Source organism: Amblyomma americanum, chromosome 9 (genome assembly GCF_052857255.1).
Source record: "Amblyomma americanum isolate KBUSLIRL-KWMA chromosome 9, ASM5285725v1, whole genome shotgun sequence".
Lineage (NCBI taxonomy): Eukaryota > Metazoa > Arthropoda > Arachnida > Ixodida > Ixodidae > Amblyomma > Amblyomma americanum.
Window position 1 is genome coordinate 87,099,601 of NC_135505.1, and position 25,840 is coordinate 87,125,440.

The 25,840-nt window shown below is 42.3% G+C and overlaps 1 long non-coding RNA gene across 1 annotated transcript; it reads left to right on the top strand.

The window, feature by feature from the left end:
• The first annotated feature begins 21,852 nt into the window (after positions 1 to 21,852).
• LOC144104981 (uncharacterized) lies at positions 21,853 to 23,158 on the top strand. The gene is made up of 2 exons (XR_013308675.1): positions 21,853 to 22,322; positions 22,863 to 23,158. It is a non-coding gene; the product is annotated as an uncharacterized LOC144104981 (long non-coding RNA).
• The last annotated feature ends 2,682 nt before the right edge of the window (positions 23,159 to 25,840 follow it).

The window sequence follows — 25,840 nt, forward strand, 5'->3', positions numbered from 1 at the left end:
ACACAGCAGTGTAAATCAATAAGTAAATTTATTTCACAAAACGGTGTTTTAAAACGGTCAAAGTCGTGGGATGTAACAGCCTCGCTCATTACAACACAGCTCTTACAAACACGGCTCAGACGAGCACTTATGCTATTGCGGTCACCCGCAGCAGGAATTCTTCAGGGCTCTCCAGCAAAGGAGAAAATTTCGAAGTGAAATAAAAGAAAACTGATAGAATGCTGCTCGCAGGCTGTTGGAGGCAAGCATATTTAGCCATCAAACTTTTTTCTGGATGATTACGATCAATTTTTTTGAGTTTATCGCTTTCTACTAAGTTTTGTTACAAAATTGTACTCAAAGATTTTGTTTTCACATTATATTCAGAGACAAGTTTCTTTTTTCAGCCTACTTGAGTCGAAAAAGGTTATCCTACATATTATGTTTCAACAAAAATGTCGCTATTACCCAACGGATTCAGGTCTGTCACATGTTCTTCAAGGGAAAGTAAATTCCCCCTAATAAAGTTCAGTCTTTCTCTCAACTTTACTCAATTCTATGCCAGCTATGCCTAGGGACAAAGTATTCCTTGGTGCTCTAGGTAGGCCAGCGTGTGACATGCCACTGCAGAATAAATGGGTGTACGCCACTCTTCCACTGATACCATGCGTCAGGCATGGTATTGATTTCTATTTGCCGGTTTCCTTTTAGTACAATATTCAGGGTTACATTTCTAAATGATCACTTGAGACACTGTGGACAGGAATGGAGGTGGGTGTTCGCTTTTGGTATCATAATGCTCCTTGAATCATGCAGCTTAATTTTGGCGATAAGCCAATGCTACTGATCTGCGCCATATTAAGGAAAGAGGGACTGCCACTGGGTACCAAAACAGCACAAGTAATTGGCCCAACATTGGAACTGTATTGGCAAAGCTGGCCCTTCAAAGGACCAGGATGGGACCATCCTGTTGCAATATTTGGCCGATGACCAGTGCTGCTTGGGTAAAGACAAGGATAGCAAGATTGCTGTTATTCCCTCAGAACATGGAACATCACACAACCTAAGATAGGAACAAAATTTGGAATACACGCCCCTCTTAAGGTTGCGGATCTCTTGTCAAGTCTCTGCAAGTGAGAAGATCAAACGGATGCAGAAAATATCGGGTGCACTACTAACCATCACGACCAGTTCATATATTGTTCTGAATACGTCACTTATTTTCTTCCTAGGTCTTATGGCCACGCGTGCTTATGTGAAACCGGCAAGTGCCTCAATAAAACAATAATTTAATGCAACTCCAATGCGACAAAGTGGTTTTCAGGCCATCTACGGATTCACTGTCAAGATTCTAAGTGCAAATTTTTGTTCAGTAACACAAACCTGCTGTGCAGGTGCTATGACAAAACCACACGAGCAATCATTGAAAGTGAAAAAACCACGTGCCTTAAGGCAGCTGTTTCAGTACACCTTCTATAGTCCCTCTCTATAAGGATTTGTGTTTTTTACCAGAAAAGGGTGGTTCTACTTTTCCTGCTTGGTTTCTTCTTCCTGGGAATCTGACTTTGTTCCTCTTATTTTTGATGCGTTATGTGTATTTACCGCGATGTCGCAGCAAAAAACGTCATGTCAGAGCCAGCGCCAATGTTTCTTTTTCCTTTTCTGTGCCTTATGTGTTGTTTAGACCTATTTCCATTCTAGATGAGCAAGCAACCGACTCAAAATGTGTTATTTTGAATCAAATTTCCGCGACTACTTTGAACGGAAGCAGTGCCTTCCAGAAACTGCACAGTTGGAATAAAGAGAAAACCCTTGCAGGTATAATCGCCCAAAAAAGGAGATGTAGAATGATGGGGCATACTGGGCACTTTATAAGGCGAGAATAAAAATTATTGCTCTTTACGCCTGCAAAAGATTTTTAATGGCGCTAGATATTTTTTTCCAGAGTGCATCTTCGCTTCCTCTTTCTCTTGTTTCCATTTATTGCTTCTATTATAATGTTGCAAGTGAACATTTATAACATATAATTTAACTGCAATAGAGCGCCACGCTGAAGAAACAACGAAGCGGAATGGGAAATTTACACGTGATATTGATCTAAGCCGCCGCGGTGGCTAAGCGGTCAATGACCACTGGCTCCACTGCTGAACCGGCAAACGCGGGTTCCAGCACAGCCGGGCCAGTCGCATTTCGATGGAGGCGAAATGCTGGAGGCTCGTGTAATGTGCGCTGTCAAGTGAACCTTAAGAGCACTATGTGGCGAAAATTCCGACCATCACAACGGCGTTACTCATAGATTGTGTTGTCTTGGGGCGTTAAGCGGATAGTCCCAACCATAATATTACGAAGCGCGCTTCGGTGCTTCGATCTCTCACCACACCTTACCTAATGAAAATTAAGAGGTACTTCTTGCACAACTTAGCACACGTCACATGCGCGTTGGCGAATGAACAGAAGACACACTTATAGTCCCTCTACACAAAACGTGAGAAAAAATTCAAACGCCGAAGTATGCTCCGCAATATTTTGGCCGCACCTGTACATAAACAAAACGTGCTTGTGGTCTATTTCTCACTCCTGTAGACCAACAAATCCATTTCTTAAACTCCTGGTCCGACTCAGGCCAAGCCAGTGGCAATTCAATAGAGGCGAAATGCTAAACGCCTGTGTACGGTGCGAAGACATCGCTTGTCAAAGAACGACAGGTGGTCTAAATCATCCACAGCTCTCCATAATGCGCCCATCATAGCCCGAGTGACTTCGGGACTTGAAACTTATAAAACGAAAACAAAGCTTTCTACGCCAGTGCTAACATATATCTGTTATTGGGATTTTTTCTACAGCTAGCCAAAGCAGAAAAGAATAAGATTGAAATCCTAATCAGGAAAGGCGCCAAAACCGCCCTGGGCGTCCCCACTTACACATCCACAGAGAACATTTCTGAACATGGCGATTTCAAGCACACTAGGCGAGCTCATTGAGGCTACCAGAGTAGCGCAACAACGACTCGTACGCAGCCACTCTGGGCTAAAAATACTAGAAAAGCTGCAAACAACGCGGAGAATATCCCAGAAAACGTAAGGAACAAAATCAGAATCCCACCACTCCCAAGGAACATACATCTGATGCAGCATGAGGGTAGACGAGAGGACAGAGCGCAAGCTCTACTGAAAAAAAATAGCCAGCAGACAGGACACGGTTTACACGGACGTGGCGGAATACGAAGGCAGAATCGGTTCTGTAGCCCTAGCAACCAGGGAGGGCGGAGTTTTCGTGCTGCAGCAAAAAGAGGTATCCATTGCGCTGGCCCTAACTCAACAGAACATCAGGCTGATTATACCAGATTCCAAATCAGCTATTCGCAACTACTACGCAGGCAGGGTATCTGCTAAAGCAGTAAAAATTCTGACTGCCGGCCCAACACCAGCAGAGCTAATTAATCTAGTCTGGACTTCTGCCCACGAGGGCCTCCGAGGAAGCGAGACACTGCACGCATTGGCCCGAGGACTCACACACCGGGATCTCAATTCGGTCTCGTCGAGCAGCGAGCCCCTTCAGACGGGCGAAGACCTGAAGACATACCAAGATATTCTTAGCCATTACAGATTAGGAAGACAGACACAACCTGGAGTGTGCAAGGGCCTCAGAAAAAAGGAAGAGGTTATATAGAGACAGTTACAGGCGGAGGTTTTTCCCAACCCACCAGCACTAATCAGATGCCCTCTGGCGATCCAACACCCGAGGTGAAACCAGTGATATAAAATTGGAGACATGATCCACATGGTGTGGACATGCCTTAGCCACAACAAAGCTGACAGGGATATAGGTTCCTGGGAGGCTTTAATGGTCAGCCAGAATGAAGAACATAAAAATTCATCCAAATGGCCGTGGATGCTGCTGAATCCCAAGGGATCCCAAGCCTGCTGAAAGAGGAGGAAGATGACGGCTGACATCTTCCTCGCAGAATCGCCCTCTCATTCCTTGACGGGAGCAAATAAAGTTATTTCATTATCCTTACTCTTATCATATTGGTCATTGTAACAATATAGATGACTGTGTTTTATTTGAAACTCTCAGCGACGACGCTTTTTATTTATTGAGTCCATCGCAAACGTGCTCGTTACCATCGCGTAGCCCATATGATGAATTGCATTTGAGAGATGAGTACTGCGTACTTTACAAATATATTGTCACCATGTAGCCGTAAACAGACACCTTTAAATTTCTGGACTGCCTTGGCATTAACATTTAAATGCCGAGTTTTGCAGCAATGTTTCAAATTTCAACATCGTTTTAAGCTTATACACAACGGCACACTGTTGACACTCTGCAGTTGCCACGATGTGGCTGAACCTTATCTCTTCGCGCGTGTTAGAGCGACACTCTGCAGTTGCCACCATGTGGCCGAACCTTATCTCTTCGCGCGTGTTAGAGCGTCTTTGTCACGAATGAGCGCCTGGCCCTAGTAAACAGCTTGGCAGTCTTGCTTCATGCTATGTTTTCTGCCTACATTTGGTGGAGGTGCTGGGTGCGTTACCTTTTACGCTGATCCCGAAGCTATCTTGACGCTGCTCTCCGTCGCACGGACGCCACACCCGTCCACAAAACGAACCGCCGCTTGCGAGGCCTTCCACCAGAGTTTGAGCCACTGACAACGCCTGTGCGGGCCATAACGTCCACCAGGGCAGCGAGACAAGTCAGTACTCTGGCAATGTCCCGTACCTCGGTAACCACTGCTCTTCCACGGAGAGAGGCTCGAGGATGTAAAAGACTGGTTGGCCAGTTTTGACCGTGTGGCCGCATTAAACCAATGGGACGATGGGCGCAAGCTGATGAACGTGTATTTCGCGCTGAGAGACTTGGCGAAGACGTGGTATGAGAGCCATGAAGTGTCCTTCTCCAACTTGGCACATTTCCGCCATGACTTGCTTGACACATTCAGCTCGAGCGAGGGAAAGGAAATGCCGAAATTTCTTTTTGCTCTCGATCAGAGCAGTTCAAAGAGAGCGTGGCCATTTTCATAGAGGACATGCCACGCCTCTTCAATTGGCCATATCTAGCCATGCCCAAGGTCTAGCACATCATGTGTGGGGTGAAGGATCAGTTATTTGTTGGCCTCGTTCGCGACCCTCCGAGAACAGTCGCCACCTTCGCCAAGGAAGCCACGAGCATGGTACGTTCACTACAGGAACGGAATGCCTTATACAGCCGTCAGGCGAATCTACCACAAATTTTTTCAGGCAAACATTTATTTGTGATATTATGCTTTCTAAAAGCATCAAAAAATTTAGCCACTGTTGATGTGTTCTATTTCTGAACAATGGCGTTTCCATTGTAAGAATGCTAACGTGCTCGGAAAAAGCTTTTGTTTGGGGTACAGTGCGAACTTCTTAATCTTGCTTTCCGAAGCAACGAGACAGCTGTCTTAAAGTATTCGCAAATAACTAAGCGCAAATTTTAAAGTATATTGCTGAACCTGTATAATGCCTTTTTCAGCGTGCCAGCTATATTACATTCAGCACTTCAGAAACCATGGTAAGAAGAAAACGTACCCTGAGCAATGGCTTTCACTGCACATCTATGATACGCGGTTTACACCGTGAATAAAGCATGGCCCCGTTCTTAGATCGCGTGACCTTACTTGTAAGTTTCATGGCTCCCTTCGCCGTTTCAATTAGAGTGCGCGAGGGGGCATTGGAGGGGGTGCGTAATTACACATCGAATGTGATCCGTTCCTCCGTTTGTACAATACTTGCTCGAGACACACTTCTCGGACACCACACGTAATCGGGACGTGAGAGGCTCGAAACAATCGGGCTGTCCAACGCTTCTCTTTATTCTCTTGAGGACTATACTGACGCGCGCACACCCTGAAATGAATGAGACAAAGGCTACTACAGCCGGTGCAATGCACGTAAGTATCGTAAATCTTTGAGCTTCGCTACTGCGACACAAAAACATCTCAAAAAGAAGAATATTTGCATATAGATTGTGCCTGAAGCGCATCAATGGTTTAGTTCGTTATTCTCTTCCGTGAGATTACCAAACATCATTTATTACCTTTGCTGCGCTTTGTTCATTTCTACTTTTTTTTTACTGCATTAGAGCCCTGTAACTACCTGGCTATGATAAAAGCAGAAACATGTCTGTTTCTCAGCAATAGTTTAAAGTCTATAAATAGTCGATAGGAAGTGTTATGTTTGCGATTTCTCCACAATTGTCACAAAGGATGTGAAAAAAGAAATCTTGAAGAAGGGTGTGAAATATGGATTTAAAATGGAGCCATATCTCTAAAAATGCAATTTCGTCATTGATAGAGAGTTAGTGCATAAGAGGCGAAAGGGGCTCATCACATTTTCAAACACTGCCAACAGCTTTGCCATCTCACATTGAGTGGCTCTTGCTTCACGATTTAAAACGAATAAATAATTCCCCTGAAAGCGAAAAGTTTTAAGAACATTCTCACTAATGAGAGGGGCGCAAAGGAAACGATCTAAATGAGCAAGTGCGAAGCCAATGAGACGGCAGCGATGCAGGTCGCAATGCATAATATATCCAGCTTTTACAAGTGTGACGTTCTTTTAAACTGGATGTATGTTGACAGTAAATAAAATGTTAACAGTTTTAAAAACCACCAAATGGAATCCCATTTGTGTTCTGGAAAGCGAATGAGCCACACTTGACGATAACATAAGCAGCTCATTGATTTATTTGGTTATTGGGTAAAGCGTAAATGAGATCTGTAATGAAATTTGAGAAAGCCTGGCAGCTCTTTTTTGTGTTAGTGCGAAGAAATCCTAGAAAATGATTACAGTTGCTTCCGATAGAAGGTCATCCGCAGATAAGATCTTAAAATGACCCTGTATTAAACGAGCAACAATGTGCTCCCAAGTTCTAGATTCAGAGGCAATGGTCCTAAGAGATGCATCATCCTCATATATTCCCGTGGCAAAAAGGACTTTTAAGCAATTGTTGTCGCTCATATACATCAACTTCACAAGTGCAGAAAGCTCAGAACTTCAGTCAGAGAGTCTTCAGTTTATTTTGGCATACCTTTGAATGGGAAATGAACTTAGAAGTTATTTGTTCCTTCCATTTTTTTATTAAAAAGCTTCGTGGAGTGTATTAGCGAAAACACCCTCTTGTCAGCCGGGAGACCGCGGAGAGAATGGCCCCGTAGAGAACATTCTAAACGCGGCAAGGCTCTTGGAAGCTATCACGCAAGCTCTTTCAAAAATGACTTCAATCTCACAGCGACTCGTGGACGCACGAACAGTGATGCCATAAAGATACATCTGGTATTGGTCTACCTGAATATCTAAGGAAAGCAAGATATGAAAATTTCGGTACTTATGCTTACGTTTCATGGTGTGCTGCGAAGTGTGAGGATCCATGCTCATCCTTCACACTTGACGGTATCCTAGCGGATACTGGCAGCATTTTTTGGCCTCTTTTTTAATCGTCCCCTCCACTTCAAAAGTCACGTACTCGCGGGGGAGGATAATAACCCTAGGCCTGTTCAGCTTACTGTGCCAGTATGTTTGGCCTTCAGTCATTTGTTCCACCCTCTAGTGCACATTTTCCAATCACACGATATATTCTTCGCATCCCTCAATAAAGTGATCATAGATTTTGGAGCCATTTTGTGAGAGCAGAAAACGTCGATGCGCATGAACTCACGCGAATTCTTTTCTGTTTCAGTACGTAAACGACTTCAGGAGCGAACAGTATTAGAGAACTTCGATACGCAACGGGATACTGCTATTCTAGCAAAGTAAGATTAATCAGATAAAGCATCTAATAAAAGTAATAGAAGCACAAAATTGTCGTGAAATTCACTTCTGGTAACATAATTAGTTTTCCAAAACAATTTATATCTAGAATTGAGAAAATTGTAAACATCAATCCTGCCATTATTTACGGCTAGGGACTGTCCTAAATGGTACAAAAAGGTCTTTTTGTAAATTTCACATTATGCAGGTGGCGATCAACGAGCTTTTTTCAAATATTGTTGGGCTGCTCCTGGTATGTAAAACATCCGATGGTCGCTCTGTGTCGTGCACTTGCTCTCGTGCTATGAGCACAGTGTTCGAACAATTACTGAGTAAAGCACCTAAACCTACAATACACCTTGCGGCTCAACTTCAGGCCAGCTCTTTCGCTGAACAGCCGTGTGCTTGCCAGGGACGCAGGATATGATTTTCCACGAGGCTCTCTACAACGTGATCGAAAAGATGCCAGGAACATGATGCATATTCTAGGTGGCGCACAGACTTTCAGCAAGCATAGACAAAAATTCCCATGGTATGCGGTCAACTGACCTACCGTATACTTACGGAAGGAAGTGGTTATGATGCTGATGGTGGCTTTTATGGCGAAAATGACGTCTGTGGCCAAAGAGCGCCATTGCACAAGGTACTTTTCTTCACCTCAAGGTGGTATCGAAAAATTATTTCCCAAGCATTTCACCCTAAATAAGCCGAGCACCAGACCAGGGGAAAGCTTGTACTCATTGTATCACCGGTGGATACCCGGCGGCGCTGAGGGTCGAACCCCGCACCTCCCGCATGCGAGGTGGATGGTCAGCTCACTAGGCCACCGCTGCGGTGGGAAGGTAAATCAATTCATGAAGCAAATGTTGTTTAGAATAGGAAACATAGAAGAGCAAGATTTTCTTTGCACGCTAAGCTATTACCGTCACTTCTACAGAGGGAGGTTTATCGAAATTAAGCGCGAGAATTCGTCGGCGAATATAAACACCAAAGAAGCTGATATACATGGAGCTATTGGTTTGTAGAATTCACTTGCAGAAGTCCGCAATTTTGGGACTGTTTAAGTTCCTAGAATCGTTTGCAAGATGTTCTTAAGGTGTCATCCTTGATCCCTTAGTAAGGTTTCAGAACACAGGCACTGAACGCTTATATACGCATATTTTTTTAGTACTCTGGTTCTATGTGCCCTCTGGAAAATCTCTATAGCAAAAATAGAATACACGATCAAAGCGGCTTCACTGTGCAACAATAGCGCTGTTTACAGTAATGTTTTTTAAGCTTTAGCGATTTCAATTTTTTAAAAATGTGGGTGCTATGTGGGCGCAATCTGTTGAGCTGATGGTACAGCAATGCTGACATTATATATCTTATACTAAAGAATAATTAAACCATTATTTAGCTAAAGTTAACCGATAAACTTTTGTATTTTGATTTTATAGGGAAAGGCTATATTGCGAAATTGATGGCAGTCAAAATCAAAGGTGAGCTGTGCTTTTAAATTTTTCTCATTGGTAATGTGTTTCCAAATGTCAAACGTCAAAAATCAGCATTTTAAATGTCAATGAGGTGGCTTTTCTTGGTTGCATAATTAAAAATTGCCGCCTCGCACTTCTGCATCATATACAGCAATGTATATATATTAGGGTGATGTAGAAGAAATGAAATTTACTTCGGCGGCGATATCCCGTGCAGCGACGCCATTTTAAAATGAGATAATGCGGCTATGTTAACTCAACAAGCTTTGAATTCCGCAGTTTCTACCTTTGACATTTCAGACTACATCGCCGCTTAAGCAAAAGAGCTCAACTTTGATGCTGACGGCCATAAATTTCGCATTACAACCTTGCCGCCTAATATAAAGGATAACAATTATGAGGCAATTTAGGTTAGACAGAAGTGTTTTTATTGATCCATATGACATACATAACGCCCACCTTTATGTAAAATCGAACTGAAGAGACCTCAACAACGTACCTTTCCTAGTTTTTAAAATAAAAATTTATCACGGTTAAAAAACACTACATATTAACAGTAGCAACAGATTTTGCCATTAAAAAAACATCGGCCCAACTAATTTTTCAAATTTTGTTTGCACCTTCTCAGGTAACCTGCTTGCGAATCGAATAAACTGGATGTCTTTTTTATATATTTTGCTCCATAGTGTCCTTGCATTTAAGCGCGCGCAATGGTTATTGCAATGTCACGACGTGAAATTCTTCTCCTAGGATGCATCAGTTCATATGACTACCTCCATGAGAGAAGACCCCCTAGCCACATGATATTTGCCATCTCAATCTCGACGAACGTTGAATTGTCCCTCTTTCTAGAGTGTCCGCAGCAAAAAGATTAACGAGCAATGGGATGCTCTCTTTGTTTTAGTTTGTGACCTGACAGGAAACCTGTTACTTGCTTGTGATTACTTTTTCTAGTAGCAGTAAAACCCTGTGCAAAATAATGATGACGTCAAACTCACTAAAACTCATTACAAATCTCTCACGGACTTTTGCAAAATTCAGAACATTGGTTCGTGTTGTACATCGCGTATCACATATTCTGAAAAAAGTCTTTTTGCAGACTGCAAATTCAGGCTGGCCGTTTTTTTCCTGTGTGCGTATTATGCTGCCGAAAAAAGAAGAAAAGGCGCTTGATACTGAGGCTTAGGGAACGAAGCACGCCAAAGAAAAAATAGTTGAGCACATTTCAATCGTCTCGTGCCAAATTTGCCTTGCTTGAGAAAAAGCAGACTTGTTAAAGCAGAATTCTTTTATGATAAAAGAACAGAATTGCTATATCAAACAAAATTCGTACGCACCTAAGCAATCAGAAAAATATATTTTTATTCAGGATCAATGTATACAGAACAGCGATTATTTTTTAATAGTGGGAAAATACTGGCGGCCCATAGAGCGGGCAACTACGCTGCATTCAGCTTGTTACAGAATAAAAAAATCAATATAAAACTTGAAGTAATAAATTTTCATTCAATAACAAAAACAAACGCCTTTAAGAACAATTGTTCCTTAATGAAAGCAACACTATGCTTATCTTGTTGTGCCTATCATTATGAGAATTCCAAACGAAGGAGTTATATTACAAGGCTCAGTGAGATTCTACGGCTGAAATACAATGAAAATAAATAAAAAAACAAGCGCTAGACGCTGTTATCAACGATAACTGACAGGTTTAAGCAATAATAGCGAAATGTCAGCCCAGATCATGTGGTGAATTCTGATTAAGCAATGGCGCTCGGCTCGTGAAATTTCTCTCTTCTTGAGGAGACCAATGTATATAAAGGGAGCAGTCGAGAACGTTTTCACAAGACGACGAGTATTGAAGCAATGGTAAAGAGCTTCATCATGCAACTTCTAGCCTTCTTTGCAATTGTAGGGCTGGCCTACTCTGAAGAAGAGTTGGTTAGTGACCGTCAACTTTCCACTCAGGTATGGCCAAATGAGGCAAAATATGGCATATACCAAGATGTATGAAAGTTATTTCGCTTTATTTATTGCATGGTCGTGCTCAGCACTAAACACTTGCTCATTCTCTGTGCTGCAGCGCCTCAGTAAGCTGCGTATTTAGCCTTAATGGCGAAATATTTTGTCCTTTTTTGAAAGAAATAGGGCTCATAATATGAGGTTCTTGTTATCTTTAATGCATTTAATTACGATAAAGTAGTTAAAAAGCTAGCTTCGAGAAGAAAAACCTATCTGCCAGGAGTTGCAGTGTGGAAAAAAATGCATTACTAAACGCACTCTCAGCCAGCAAACGTTCGCAAAACATTTACTGTAACATTCTTCATGTTAGGAAGAAAAGAAATGCATTGCATGAGCATCGTAAAAGCCTCTATTTGATTTGCAGTGTTCATGCCTCTCTAATTAAAACGTTTATGTTTAAATTATCAATAGCCCCATGTCCAGCTGCGTTCAATGGAATGGATTATCAATTGGCTAAATACAGTATTTACAAAACGTCTTCATTGTCTTAGTATATGTTTTCTTGGGAAGAGCAAAATAGTGCATTTCACAACCAAAAATATGTAGAAGCAGTAAGCCTGCTGCACATACAGAAAATTTCACTGAGCGCTAATGTAACCTTAGTTAGTTTTTAAATCTGTTCCCGCTTACCAGCCGTGGTGTCTAAGTAGTTATGGTGAGCGGCTGCTTACCTCGAAACACGGGGGTTCAATCTTGGCGGCCGCGGCGGTCACATTTCGATGAAGAAACGCTTGATCCGTGTACTGTCGATGTCAAAGCAAGTTATGGAACTCCAGGCTGTCCAAATTTCAAGAAACATCCGTTACGGCGTCCCTCAAGCTCTGAGTCACTTTCAGACATCTTACCTAGAAAAAAATCATGCACCCTCTTCCCCTTTCACGTTTTATTTAATTCCTTTCTGCGCTGAACAATCTAGAAGGCCTGATTATGTAAACCTGCTGGAACATATTTTATATTGACTACATAAAGCTTCCACCAAGACGCCCATTGGATCTCGCTGTGCTACGGAATCACATTTTGAACATCCTCATGCGGTCGACACTGTTTTTCAAACCTTCACTACTGCCCCTATTTCACTATTTTTTCGTTGCCTCCTTTTTTATCTCTCGTTCACAGCGTAGTTCGGGTGTCTGCCTACGAATGAAGGCGTTCATACATGAAGACATCCTGTGTTTGAAGTGTGAACAGCCCAAAACGCTGACATGGGTCACTCTTACCTCTGAGTTTGCCGCATTACGTAGCGTGGTGTAAACGTTAACAGATTTTGTCTATGAAAAGCACAGGCAGAACATTGGAACTGTGTTCGGGCAGCGCGCCGCTTGCGGACTGCGTCCCTACGCCTGTAACCTGTGGTCAGCCCGCTGCATGGTTGCGGGGTCTCGCCTTCTTGCTGCATGAATTGTCATAGAGCCACTTACAATATTTTAGCAGCGTCTTATGTAGGTGCGTCTAGCGCGATGACGAGAAAGGTTGCACTAAGTGCGTGGTTAAGAGATCGCGCGTATCGTAAGTGGGGACCAACAATTTGCTGGTCCCCACTAAACTTCCACCACCTTTAGAAAAATTTTTGTTATTTTTCTTTGCTGTAGACATAATTATTGTGTAGTCGACTGCTGACATCATGCGTGAGTATGGTGACGTCACTGAGGAATTTTGTGCCATGGACGGAGAAAGACGGCGATCGGCACCTTTTGTCGTAATGGGACATATGATGCTTTCACAGCAATGTTTTGTATAACGACTGAAAAGAATCGCTGACAACCTTACGAATACTGAAAGCTTTCTGGCTTTCACTTAGTTTATGATATGCTCGCACTAGCGGCTACTTCATCACATATAAACCGTATTTCCATTCCAACGAATTGTTCGACCTCACTGCCCTCTGTGTCAGCTTTAACAAATTACCACCTCGGAAAAGAACAGGAAAAAAAAGTTACAGAAGTAAGCGAGCGTGTGGTGATTCGTGCCGATCACGACCGAGATGCACGACGTCGCAAGCAGTTTAAATGGTATTCCCAATTTTCACAAACTTAGGAATCTTAAAAACAAGGTCTCATCTTGAAATAAAAATGTTAATTCATCGGCAATATTTGCATGCACAATTTGCAAAATGCAGTTTGAAGCAGGTGGCAGGAAAGCAAAATATGGCGTGTATTTCAATCAAGCAGTCCGGCTCTTTATATTTTAGCTACTCACATTAAGATAGCGTGGCACTTCCGTGAAAAAGGGCTAGGGTCTCGACGTTGGAACCGTGACGAGAGGTTGCGTGCGTGAAATTTTTTGTGTGCTATATTACGTTGGTATTAGCATGGACAGAGATGTCTGCCTAAAGCCACCTTATCAGCGCTCTAAAAGAATTAGCAACAACACGTGAATAACACCGTTGGCTGAATAGTGTGATGTATTAGGAATATAATTTTTTTTTGCTTTTCGCATACAATTATGGAATGGTCTGCCGCTCCAATTTATGAACGATCTCTCACTTGCTGCTTTTGTTTGAAATGTTGACTCTCCTTCTTAGGAAATGTCACTTTTGTGAAAATTACTGTTAGCCACTGTTTTCTTTTTTTATTCGTGAGTGTCGTTTATGACATGAATTTTTCGGTTTGCACTCAATAGATTCGATTATTTTGTGTACGGTGTTTCTTTTATTATTGTTTCTGAAAAGCACGTCTCTTTTCATACGCATTCTCATATCACTCCACTCCTGTGAGAACTTGGAAAAGCTCACAGTACTGAAAAATAAATAATGAATAAATCTCCCAAGTCCATAATTTTTATTAATTTCAGCGATAATGATAATGCAACAAATATTTCACTTCTTTTCGAGTGACCCGTGCCATGTGTTATTATTGAGTGAACGTCATTCTGTAAAAAGTTTCAGTTTATTAATGTTGGTTTAAAGCAGCAACTGCGCTAATATTTATAAAGAAATCAGTTCATAAACATTCCGCCCAAGGTAAATGAGGGCATGAAAGCAAAATTACGAAGTCTAAAATCAGGGAATTTCGGGAAAAATATATTTTCGAGTTTCCTATACTGTGCTTAAGAACAAAGCTAAAACCAAACCATAAAAACGATCAATATCTGGACCACATGCCCTGTAATCATTTACTCACATGTTACTCTTCGAACACGAGGAAAGACTTCATTAAAGTATGCCGAGTGTTGGTAATGCTTCCAACCCATCTTAATCAAAAAATCCTCCTAAATGAAAAATAAATTAGTTTAAGGCAAGCTATGACGAAGACTGCCAGTATGTTGCAGTGGTGGAAGGCCAATCCATAGATGTCTCATCGTGATATTGAAACCGCATAGCTGCGCCTTATCAATTGACATGGCCTGTAAGCCTTGCCCTATTTTGTGGCACTTCCACCTGTCCCTAATTTTTTTCCAGCCCTGGATGTCTTATGAGGAAAATAGTAAATTATAAAAGTAATAGAAGTCCTAGCTGTTTCTCGAAAGTGTCCAAGCCGGGCGAGAGCATCTGTAAGTTTCCAGACACTCTTGTTCTGAAATTAATGGCTATAAGCGAGCCAAATAGCACAAGTTGTTGGGTCATTCTTGGGCAAGCGGCGCTTCGTCAACCCCTCTAATACGAACATCACCCGCTGTTATCCTACTTGAGTCGCTTATCGGAGTGTCTAGGGCGTACTCAGGCCAAATTCGTACATCTAACATCGTTACCTTTTCAACTACCACACGGCCGTTGCCGCGTAAATGTCGGCTCAGTAAAAGAAAACTCTTGGCTAACCCAGGCGATTTTGGTTTATGCGATTTTACGTCCCTAACCACTCATCTATGACGACAACGTAGTGAAGATGCCTGGATAACTTCCACCGCCTGGTGTTTTTTAGCACTAACTGACATGGGCCTCTAGCATCTAGCATTTTGCCTTCATCTAAATCCGACAGCTGCGTCCGGCATCGATCCTGCGTCTTTCGGTTAAGCAGCAGAGCAGTGTAACTATTGAGCCACCGCGGTGTCTTTGTTATATCAAATGGAGCTTACCGCACGAAACCGCTATGTTAGCGGAACTGAAAAACATGCGTGCCAGGAGCCTTCCCAGATCAGTAGCTTGTAGGGGACTTGAGGGAAGATTCGACAGAATGCCGGCTGTATGCAAAAGTATCCAAAAAAAATGGAGCGTCTCTACAATAAAGAAGTCAGTCGGCCCTACCTTGTGCGTAGCGCGTCCGAACACAACGAGATGCCACCATTCTACTGCGCCCTCAATAATTATAGTCGTTAATATTTATCATACGTGCCCATAGCGTAGTATCATAGGTGATTCTTGCATTAATACGAAGCACCTTTGCAACACTATAAAAATGAGTTGTTTTACGGTCTCGCATTCCAAAAACTCAAAAATAACTATGCGCAGGAATAACTCAGGTTTATAACCAGGATATACAGAACTGCCTGCGACCCTCTGAACTGTCCGCGGCTCCCTAAAATTTATTATAGCTCGAGACACACACATCGAATGTTCACACTAAGGCCAAGCCCTGCCCGACATTGTCGGAGAGAGAGAAAGAGAGAGAAGTGGTAGAGAAAAGGCAGGGAGGTTAACCAGTAGAATGTTCCGGTTGGCCACCCTGCACTGGGGGAGAGGGACGAGGGGGGGCGTAAAAGAATAAGAAGTAGAGAAATGCGGTCCGTAGCAAGCACGACAGGCAATGACACACGCACTGTAAGTCACAGGCCACCGCAGCTGTAGCCTGCACACCTTGAGGGCTGCCGACTGCTGCGAACTGAGTGGAACAGATAGAGGGCCCTCCATCACAAGGCAGCATAGACGTTTCAGTGTCAAGGAAGGCTGCTTGCCGTTGCGGCTGCTTGACATTGTTGGCTTGCGGCACTAGACAAACGGGAGCTTAGTGTGGGTAGCTCCCATTCTCCATAATGCTCAAGTTCTTAACAGAAAATTTCAGATGGGCTGCTTAGATCGGGCAGATAAGCGACAAAATTGTGCATGGTATTCGGTCTTGAAGGTATGATGGGGGCAACTAGGGCAACTCATATCGGCGATTTGTATTAAAATATTGCCAGAAAAATAAAGCAGAAGGCAAATTGTAGGCAATCTATGAAGTTTAGGAAAACAGCTTGTGCTTGAAATTATCTTGCTGCGCAAGGAGAGACAAATATACCAATCCACTATAGTTAGGCTAGTCGCATTAGGGACGTCAGCAGCTACTAAGAATAATACCATATTTCGTACGAAATTGTTAAAAAAAGAATTTTGTAATTGTACGATATAACTGCAAAGCTAATTGGGAAATTTTGTTTAATTTAGCAAAAGGTTAAACTTAGAAAAAAAAACGCGAACAGAGCACTGTTTTTTTCCGACACAAAGACTGCTAGCCATTAAATGAGGTTGATAAGCAAAACTGGGTGCGGGCGCTGCAAAGACCATGACAGCTATTAAAATCAAAACTGCCGTATGCTGCAGTTCTTTAGCTAGGCTTTTGCGTAAATACATCAAGTAATCACCATTTGGAAGAGTAATGCAGCACCTGTATGTTCGCACCTGTCTGTTAAATACCGCGCTAACAAGGGCATCAAACTCACCATTTCTTAACGAACCCTGCCATTGTCTAACATATGAATTGTTTGGTATAAATACTCGTCAGCTAGGGAGCCGGTCACTGTCTTCATCACAGTACCGAGGCACTGGTTGAAGATGCAGCTTGGTGTTGTTCTTTCTGTGCTAGCGCTGGCGTTCTCTAAGGCGCAAGCCACTTCTTCCCCGCAGGGGCAGGGAGAACACCCACTTTGGGCAGATGAAGGAAGACTTGGCCAGTACCAAGACGCCTGGAAGGTAAATTTTTTTTCAGTGCTCTTCGTCGCACTTCTGTAAATAACTCAATGACAGAAAAATCTCGCACTGCTGCTGTGCACAAGTTTGGGGCGAGAACAATGTTACCGTGTAGATATGTGTTCAGAAATAATCTTGCGGAGGTCGAGATGAATATTATTCTTGGCTTTTGCCGTATGAAATCCCGCAGGCATCAATGTTACTCAAAGGCATCAATAAATTTTCGTGATACGTGACGTCATTTACGTGTAAAGGCGGAAAGTTTTTGTTCTGGCAAAAATATTGAGGGCTTAAGCACTGTGATATTCTTATGATCGCATCAAGGCAAGGCATCTGATTCTGAGAAAATACGGTTAGCAGACAATCAAGCATGCCATTTTAGATATTTTGGAATTAGTCTGCACACGACCCATGGAGTCCAATCATCTACCTAACGTTTGCGCGTCCACGTACGAAACGTGTTCTCGAAACAATCGATCCTAGCAGGCGGCAAGAGAAAACTGTTTTTTAACAGAAGACGACTTTCGAGCGTGGTATAAACAATGGTTTTTGGAAATTGGTAAATAATCATTATAAAATGTGTAAAGAAACACATGCGTCGGTGTAAATGTACCGATATTTTTTTTAAGAATTGTACGATAGCTGTCTTATGTTTAATATCGAATCCTGGTAGTCCTTTGCATAATCTTGAATTTTTCATTATATAAATTTGCAACTTTTTCAGTTAAATTTACTCGCTGTTGTCTTTATAACGTGCACTTTTTCGAATTCATCAGTTTTAGTATAACAATAAGAATACAAGGTTGCCATCAGAAGAACTGCGATTCTTAACACGAACTGTGCATTTCATCTAAAATACCCAAATAATTATCACAACCCAGTTGCATAAAAATGTAGCTCCGATTAGAATATCATATTTGAGGCTGTGTGCCTGACCCAACGCCGAAAGTTCAAAGGGTGAATGTCTTACGAACGTTGAATGGAGCCCAGAAAGCCGATTGCTCCCATCGCCGTTTCCCTGCCTAATGCACCTCGCTTAACTAAGGCTTAACACACGAACGTTGCACGTAAGTCCGAACGCTTGAAAACTGCTTTTTGGGAAAGGCGCCCGTGTGCTGTACGATGTCCGTGCAAGTTAAGGATCACCAGGTGGTCGAAATTATTCCGGAGCCCTCCACTGCGGCACCTCTTTCTTCCTTTCTTCTTTCATTCCCTCCTTTGTCCATTTCTTTACGGCGCAGTTCAATATATGAGACAGATACCGCGTCATTTCCTTTCCCCCAAAACCAATTATTTTATTATTATATTATGAAAGGCGCTGCAACTGTCTTTCAACTCGGTGGACACCTCCACCGCGCCATGATGTAATGAGGAATGTTGGAGTGAAGGAAGAAAGAGAAGAAGGGCTCCGGAAAAACTTAGAACATACGGGCCGAACGCCTCAGGGGATGAAAAACAGTAGCACTGGTCGGAATCCAGCGATGATGCACTTCCCGCCTAACGCTGCTCGAAAAGCCAAGGCAAACAGATCTCTCGCACTCTAAAGGAGCCCAGCAGTTATGTGCAGTGTTCGGTGAGAGAGCGTGACCTCGAGATTATTGCGAGGTGCGGAAAACTACAAGAGAGCATTGTCAATCTGTCATTGACATAACCTAACTAATCGTTTGTTTCCATAATGATTTGAAATTTCTATCACCTGACATGCACATTGGTCTTTGGCGTGATTATAGTCATCAAAGAAACGGGACATAGCGATGGAACATTATAGTCATCAAAGAAACGGGACATAGCGATCGAGCAAAATAATCTCCAGAAAGTTGCGCCAACCTTCATTCCCTTAATCAGCAGCAAAGCAGGCGATCAATTACCGATGCAGCAGACGACGCGTAACCCATGAGTACCTTCCCTCGGAATCGAAGTCGTATCAATACATTTTTGATCCGCAGAACTTCCGACTGAAGGCTTGGCGCTGTTCTGTGTACTGATTGCTTCCGTAGCCGTCAAAAGTTGCGGCATTCACATTTTGAACACAGCTACGCTAATTAACTACCATCACGCCAGAACTAGTGAAAATCACGAATTTGCACATGTGCTCACCATCGCCGCTGATGCACAGCCGTTTGTGCCACTGATGCATTTACCTATCCTTTAAGAAGCACGCGAAAAGAACTCCGCTGCCTGAGCACGCTCAGCATTTTTTTGGCCGCAGCTGTGCATAACATATAGAAGGTTAGAATAGCTTCACTGAAAAGCCCTCTGGAGTCGGCGCTTACAAGATTCTGAGTCATAAAATGCTGCAAATAAAAAAACTAAATATATGCACGCCTTGAGCCAACGATATTTTAATGATCATCAGTGTGCATACATTTCCTCCGCTTTCAGAGCTTAAATCAAAGTAATGCGACGGTATATTACCTGGCAAAGGCGACGTACGAAAATGACTCCGCATCTTGGGGCACTATGTTTCGCTGCGTGAGTGTTAATGAAACTAGAAAGAACGAGACAACAAATACTGTTTATTCCGAGTTCGTTTTCCTGAATGCGTCCAGCGGTGGAAACAAAACGTAAGTAAAAGGCTTTCAACTTTTCTTAAGTAGTGGTTTTGAAAACTTTTGCATGCACCAAAGCAGCTGAGCAGTCTCGTGAACAAGAATGATAGGGCACTCAGACCTTTCATACTACGGTCACTAAACTCTTCTCACGCCACATTCGACCCCTCAGCTGAGCTCATATTGATAAACCGTGCTTATTGACTGACTCGGGCTTGATTCCAATTTGAAACCACTCTGACTCTCAACCTTATAGAGGGCGTTTTACCTAAGAACGGCAGCAATTATTTTTAAATATAATTTTCAAGTAGAAGAGCGCTTATTTCGGCATAGCATTTTCAATTGTGCAATGCAACAGAAATCAGCTAAGATATGCTAGCTCGCAGGCTGCTTAACTTATACTGAATAATTAAATTCTTAACTATGAGCGCTAGGCCCCTAATTTCTTAAGACGCTTGAATATCATGATAAATATTACTTAATTTAATTTTAGCTTCAAAAAGGCCTTTAGATTATGAGACTGACGCGCTGCCTACTGCGCTACCGAGGCGGATAATTTCGCCACGCTCTAGAGCAAGCAATTCTGGGTTGGCACGCAGGCGAAGAGCGCTATCTGACCCTACGCGCGAGCGTGGCACACCAGGCCGTACGTCAGACACGTGCTCTCTGTCTCTTCGCCGCTCTCAGCAATGTGCAGCGAAAGGAGCACATTACATGAGCCGTCACCAAGTTACTGCTCAGAAATTAGGCCAGCTATGAACGTGTTGTCCGCATTTTTAAAATAAGTGTGCGCTGAATTGGCGGAGATAGGAAAAGAGAAAGGGCAGAAACAGCGGGACAGTGTTGCTTTGTTCATGGCAGCGGAGACACTTTCTTTGGGATAATGGTGAAAGTTCCTGTGATTTTACTATTATAAGAACCATTTACTTAACGTACCTGCCACTACCAAAGAGCCCTATGATATTTACAACGAAACTAGAGCTCGTGTTGTTCGTTTCTTCTTGTCTCCTGTCCTACTCTGCGCTATATTATCTCGCTATGAACAGAAACTAGTCATGGCGACTTGCTTTTCAAATTCTCTGTTGCCCGCGTGGCTCCAACGACTGGGCGTTCTCGGGGCCACCTATTTTAGGTGTCTTTGGAACGGTGTCCGAAAAATTTACCGGCTTGTGGTTCCGTAGGATAAACACTGTGAATTAAACTTTGACCACAGCGACAGTAACTAGGACTTGTGACAACTGATTCGTTTGGAGGAAGTGTAGTCAGGATTACGCTGCGTGCAGAAATGTCAAAGTCTCCTCGGCTCTTGAGATGCCCATTATGAAGCTTCTTCAACAAGAAAAGCATAGTGGTGCTTGAGAAACGACCGGTAGATTTTCTAGCACTGCCTGCGTAGGCGACGTCACTTGCCTGCTGCTAAAGTCGGCGGCAAAACTGTCATCGAGGATTCAGTTCTTTTTCAAAGCAAAAGCTAGTGCTTCTACGTGGTAAGTCAGGAAGTTTTCCGGGCGGGTTAAATACAGTGCCATGGAAGTTGAGGACTAGGCACCTGAGGAAATAGCATTTGTGGTCGTGTTTCTATGATCCTTCACAATTGGAGCTTTCGTTGGGGGCTTATTCTATAATTTTTAGCCACAGTTTATCTAGTGAAATTTGACACATCAGAAATATTTTATCATTATGATGCAAATAAATTGTGATGAGTACAGCATTCCTTATTTCAAATTAAATGGTTGAATGCCAAAGCTATATACACAACCATCGTAGCTTTGTTATTACAGCTTACTTTTAGTTGTGAATAACGGGCATGAAGTTCGAAAATAATATTTCACAACAGTACTGAAAAGCCCTCGGCGTTAAGATACAACCAGTCGTAATCATGCTCTCGGAACCATATAAATCTTACACAAAAGTGTTGTAGTGCCTATATAATAGTTTACAACAAATTTCCTTGAGCGAACTTCCTCCAAACACTTTAGCCGCCAAGTAGGCGCTTTACCTCCGGAAAAAGAAATACATCCTAATTACACAGACTCGTCCACTTTACTTATTTATTTCAGTATACCACGTGGCTTGAATTAAAGAGACGTCGTTGCTTATTTATCGAAGAAGTTTTTTGAACTTGTTTCAAAATTGAACTTGCTACGGCGCGCTTTTCGATTTCAGATTCAACGTTACAGAAAAAGTGGAGGCCATCAGTTATTATAATTACACAAATTACAAAAACGCCATTCAATACACTCTCGCAAGTAAGTAGTCTACAAAGCCTTCCAATGTATTTTCCGTTGAACCGACGTTCAAGTGAACTGATCGCAGTCTTCTCTCAACTAGCAGATCTAATCCTCTCGAGTAGTGCTCTTGAGTGTAAAAACCTGCTTAATACTACTTAATGTAACAGTAGTACAAAAGATACAGTAATTTCGTACCAAAGTACCAAAAAATGTGTGCAGCGCAGCCGTAATTTAATTTCGACTGGCACGACTTCTTGCCCGTGAGAGCTCTTGATTTGGCTAATTCATAGTTAAGCCAGCTTTTCATTCCGAAATAATGGAAACACTTTTATTATACTTTTGAATTCCGGAGAGTGCGTTCTGCAAGCTGCAACTCAGGTTATTAATTACAGATGACACAAAACTTATTGACCCTCTCGTATTCAGTGACGGAAAGACTTGCGATATCATTTACGCGCCGTACGCCGACAATGGAACTGGTACGTGCACTTCATTATGCTTTATAGATTTAAACTTGGTTTCATGCATGTTTATTGTAATGGTGCTAACTAGATACTGGAAAAAAAGGAAACGTGGAAGTCTTAATGCATAATAAAAGTAACAACATGTCCTTCACTTCGAGCGACCAAAGAACGCTGGGATGCTGATATGTGTCATGGCCTGCGTGGGTGTATTTCTGTATAGTTCCTCAAACTTTCTTTGTTATTATATCAGTAATAAAAGGAGTTATCACCAAAAAAAGTTTCGCTGTTTTCTAGAAATAATGAATGTGACCTCAGTGCGATTTCAGGATAAATAGTCAAGGGGCTTCATGCCAAACAATGTTTTGCACTTCATCATATGTGGTGAAGCGCTGCGAACTTATTGGCGGTGTTTACTTCATAAAATCATATTTATAAATTCGGAAGTAAAACTTTTTAACAACAGTGCTTTGGAGTAGTTTGTAATGTTATGTAACGTATGCTGTAGGTCATACAGCAACAACAGAAACAACTGAGCTTTTTCTGCAATCTTTTCAGGAGGATATGAGCTCTGGGTCAATTCCGGCTACATCGACAATATCCCCAGCTGCTGCGACTTCCTGCTGGCCTTTTTTGCAGGAGCGAACCGAACAGTTTACAACATTTACGATAAGGATGTGTGTCAGTCTGTAGTTAAACAAGCGAAAAATGAAAGCAGAAAGTAACTTTCGCATAAAGCCTCAAGCGGCGCTAATTTTCGAAGCAAATTACTTAGAATTTTGGTCACTTCGTTTTCTTCTTGTATTGTGCACCGTAGCCTTATGCTAGTCGAATAAATCATCGCAGAGCACTTACTCGTGTTTCTACTCTTATCATCTGCGAAAGCAGATTTGTCCACAATAACAGCGCATATGCTTATTTCATGTGCTAGGATGGCTTAATCCTTATGAATGTGGCGTCCCTCATAGCCTGAGTCGCTTTGGGACGTTAAACACTATAAACCAAAACCAAACCTTTCATGCTTCTGACTGCACTGCTATGGTCATCCTTTTTAGCTAGTGACCACACTGAAGCAGTTTTTTCTTCTCAGTATTCCCACAGCTTCTCATTCATTCGTATAATCGTACACCGCGTGATCGTTGTTATTTTATGCACATTTATTTTAGCACACAATTCAGCAGCTGCCAACCGCATTGGTTTAATGTGGCAGTACAAAGCATTTAACTTTACTCGTAGCCAATTACTCGAGTACAGTTTAACACATTGCAAAACAGACAGAAAAGCACACTGACGCGCAGCATCACACATCAAACATGAATGCATGGAACCGATGTTAACTATATAATTCAACAATTCTAGCAAGTATTCTATTGGAATCACTGAGAGTGACCAGGTAAGAAAAGGGTGGCAGCGCTCTGTTCATCCCGCAAAAATCTAATCTGAATATTCCAATCATAAACTCGCCTCTCTCACGACGGCCATGCTCTCTTAAGCTTGATGTTCGCCAAAATATTTGAGGAAGAACCTCATAATCATCTTTTATTGAAACACAATGGGGACAGCTTTAAGAAGAAGGTTATTGCCTAGATTACTCCTTCTTGCAAACCGCTATGAACGTTCGTGAAATATGGCGTGCCGCAAGGCTGCGGATATGGACAGATTCTTTTTTGGTGTGCCTTATATCATAAGTAATAACCTTATTTCTACCCCAGGAATATTTGCCGACTGCTCTGTTATATATAGGCCTCTGATATATCAGCTTTGCAAACCTGATAGCACTAACGTTTTGCGCTCGGACCTTGAGGCACTCCTTTGAGAGACCTTTCGATATGTCACAAAATCTTCAGTCCGATAATATTATGACCGTTGAGAAATATATATAGTTAAACGCATTGAGGTTCATTTTTCTTTTCATTTAATATAAGGAATCATATCAATGCAGTCGTTAGGCACTCATCCAAAGTAAATGTAGTCATCACAGGTGTCTTCTAGCAAGCTATCCCTATCCAATAAACTAAGTAATTTTAGTATCCACTAATATCGTGTTAACATAAATGAAACACGCCTCTTCATTTGGATTCCGCTGGAAATGTATTTATTTAGCAAACTACAATCGGGTAACAATAAAATAATTTCAATACTGGCCTTCGGCTCTGACATCTTAAGAGGCCGGCGCTTTACGAAGAAGACAACGAAAAGTGCCGAACGCTCCCTCACTTGTGCGTGCTCTGGATTGAGTGCTGCTTGTGATCTGTACCTCGGCTGTACCGCTGGTTGTTCGCGACGCAGTGCTTTGCAAGACGTTCCTTATTACAAAATTAAATTTAAAACAAAAATATTCATGTCATTCCATCATAACTACCACGAAAGCATTGATAAGCCCGACATCAGTTGAAAAACAAACGCTACTAGAGCTTTTTGGCTTATTTCATAGCCCTGCCGACGGCAGCTTTCAGCTCTTGGTATATGTGTGCATACCGTCCTAATTAGACAAGCACCATTATCTCTCGTCATTAAGCATTTGAACAATGTACCCCAATACATCGTTGCTACGTAAAACATTACGTCTATGTTCCAATCCTGAAGCGTTTTTTCAACATCAATTCTCATACAGAGGCTCCATTTGTCGATGCACTCGATTGTTCGTTTTTAGCCTACTACTCGGAGTTTTATTTTCATTGCTGATTTTATTTTGTGTTTTTGTAATTTTATTTAGATCCTTAATGTAGAATATTTGCTTCATATGTAACAATGCCGACCTCCTATGCAAAATACCCGAAAATGGTCTTTAACGTATGAAGTGCAAATTATAAAAATATGTGAAGAAATGCGAAATGGGCTGTTGAATCTGTTGCGGGCACCATGACTAGGCTGGCCATGGTCTCTCCGCTGAGAAAACGATTGTGGTGCTCGACAATGAATAAACACCTCTAAAAAGATAGCTTCGCTTTCCGTTAGCGGGAAAATGCCACCAACCTGCTGCGTTCCAGTGTGAACTCAGCAGTGCTCCTATCATGCACCCAACAACAAGGAACGTTTAGCTTGACGTTAACTGGTTTCACTACTGTGCGGGGGTATTTTAATGTGCGCCGGCGGTAATGCGATGTATTTCAAAGCACTGCGATCGGTTTCCACTATCGTTTTCCCGCCTAAGTTTTCGCACACGGTTCAAGGTGACGTTTTTAAATTGCAACACCGAGCACAAGCTTTGGTACTTCTGGTCAATATGAGGAGCCCTCAATCCATATTTATGAAATCTACTGCAGTGTAACTGCATCTTGCGGGAACAGGTCGGCGCATTCTTCACTAAGCGCCGACGTATTGTACAATGGGAATTCTTTATACTGGCATATGCCGATGTTTTCGATGCGTGTAGACCTCTAGGCGGAAGGATGAGATATCAATATTTTGTTCGCTTTGACCATGCATACGCACTGCGGTTCAGATATAGCACTTCGGTAAACCGACCTGTTGCATACAGATGCACTCAAAGACTGCTACTCATCGATTGTTACTTAACTGTCTAGTTGTGAAGT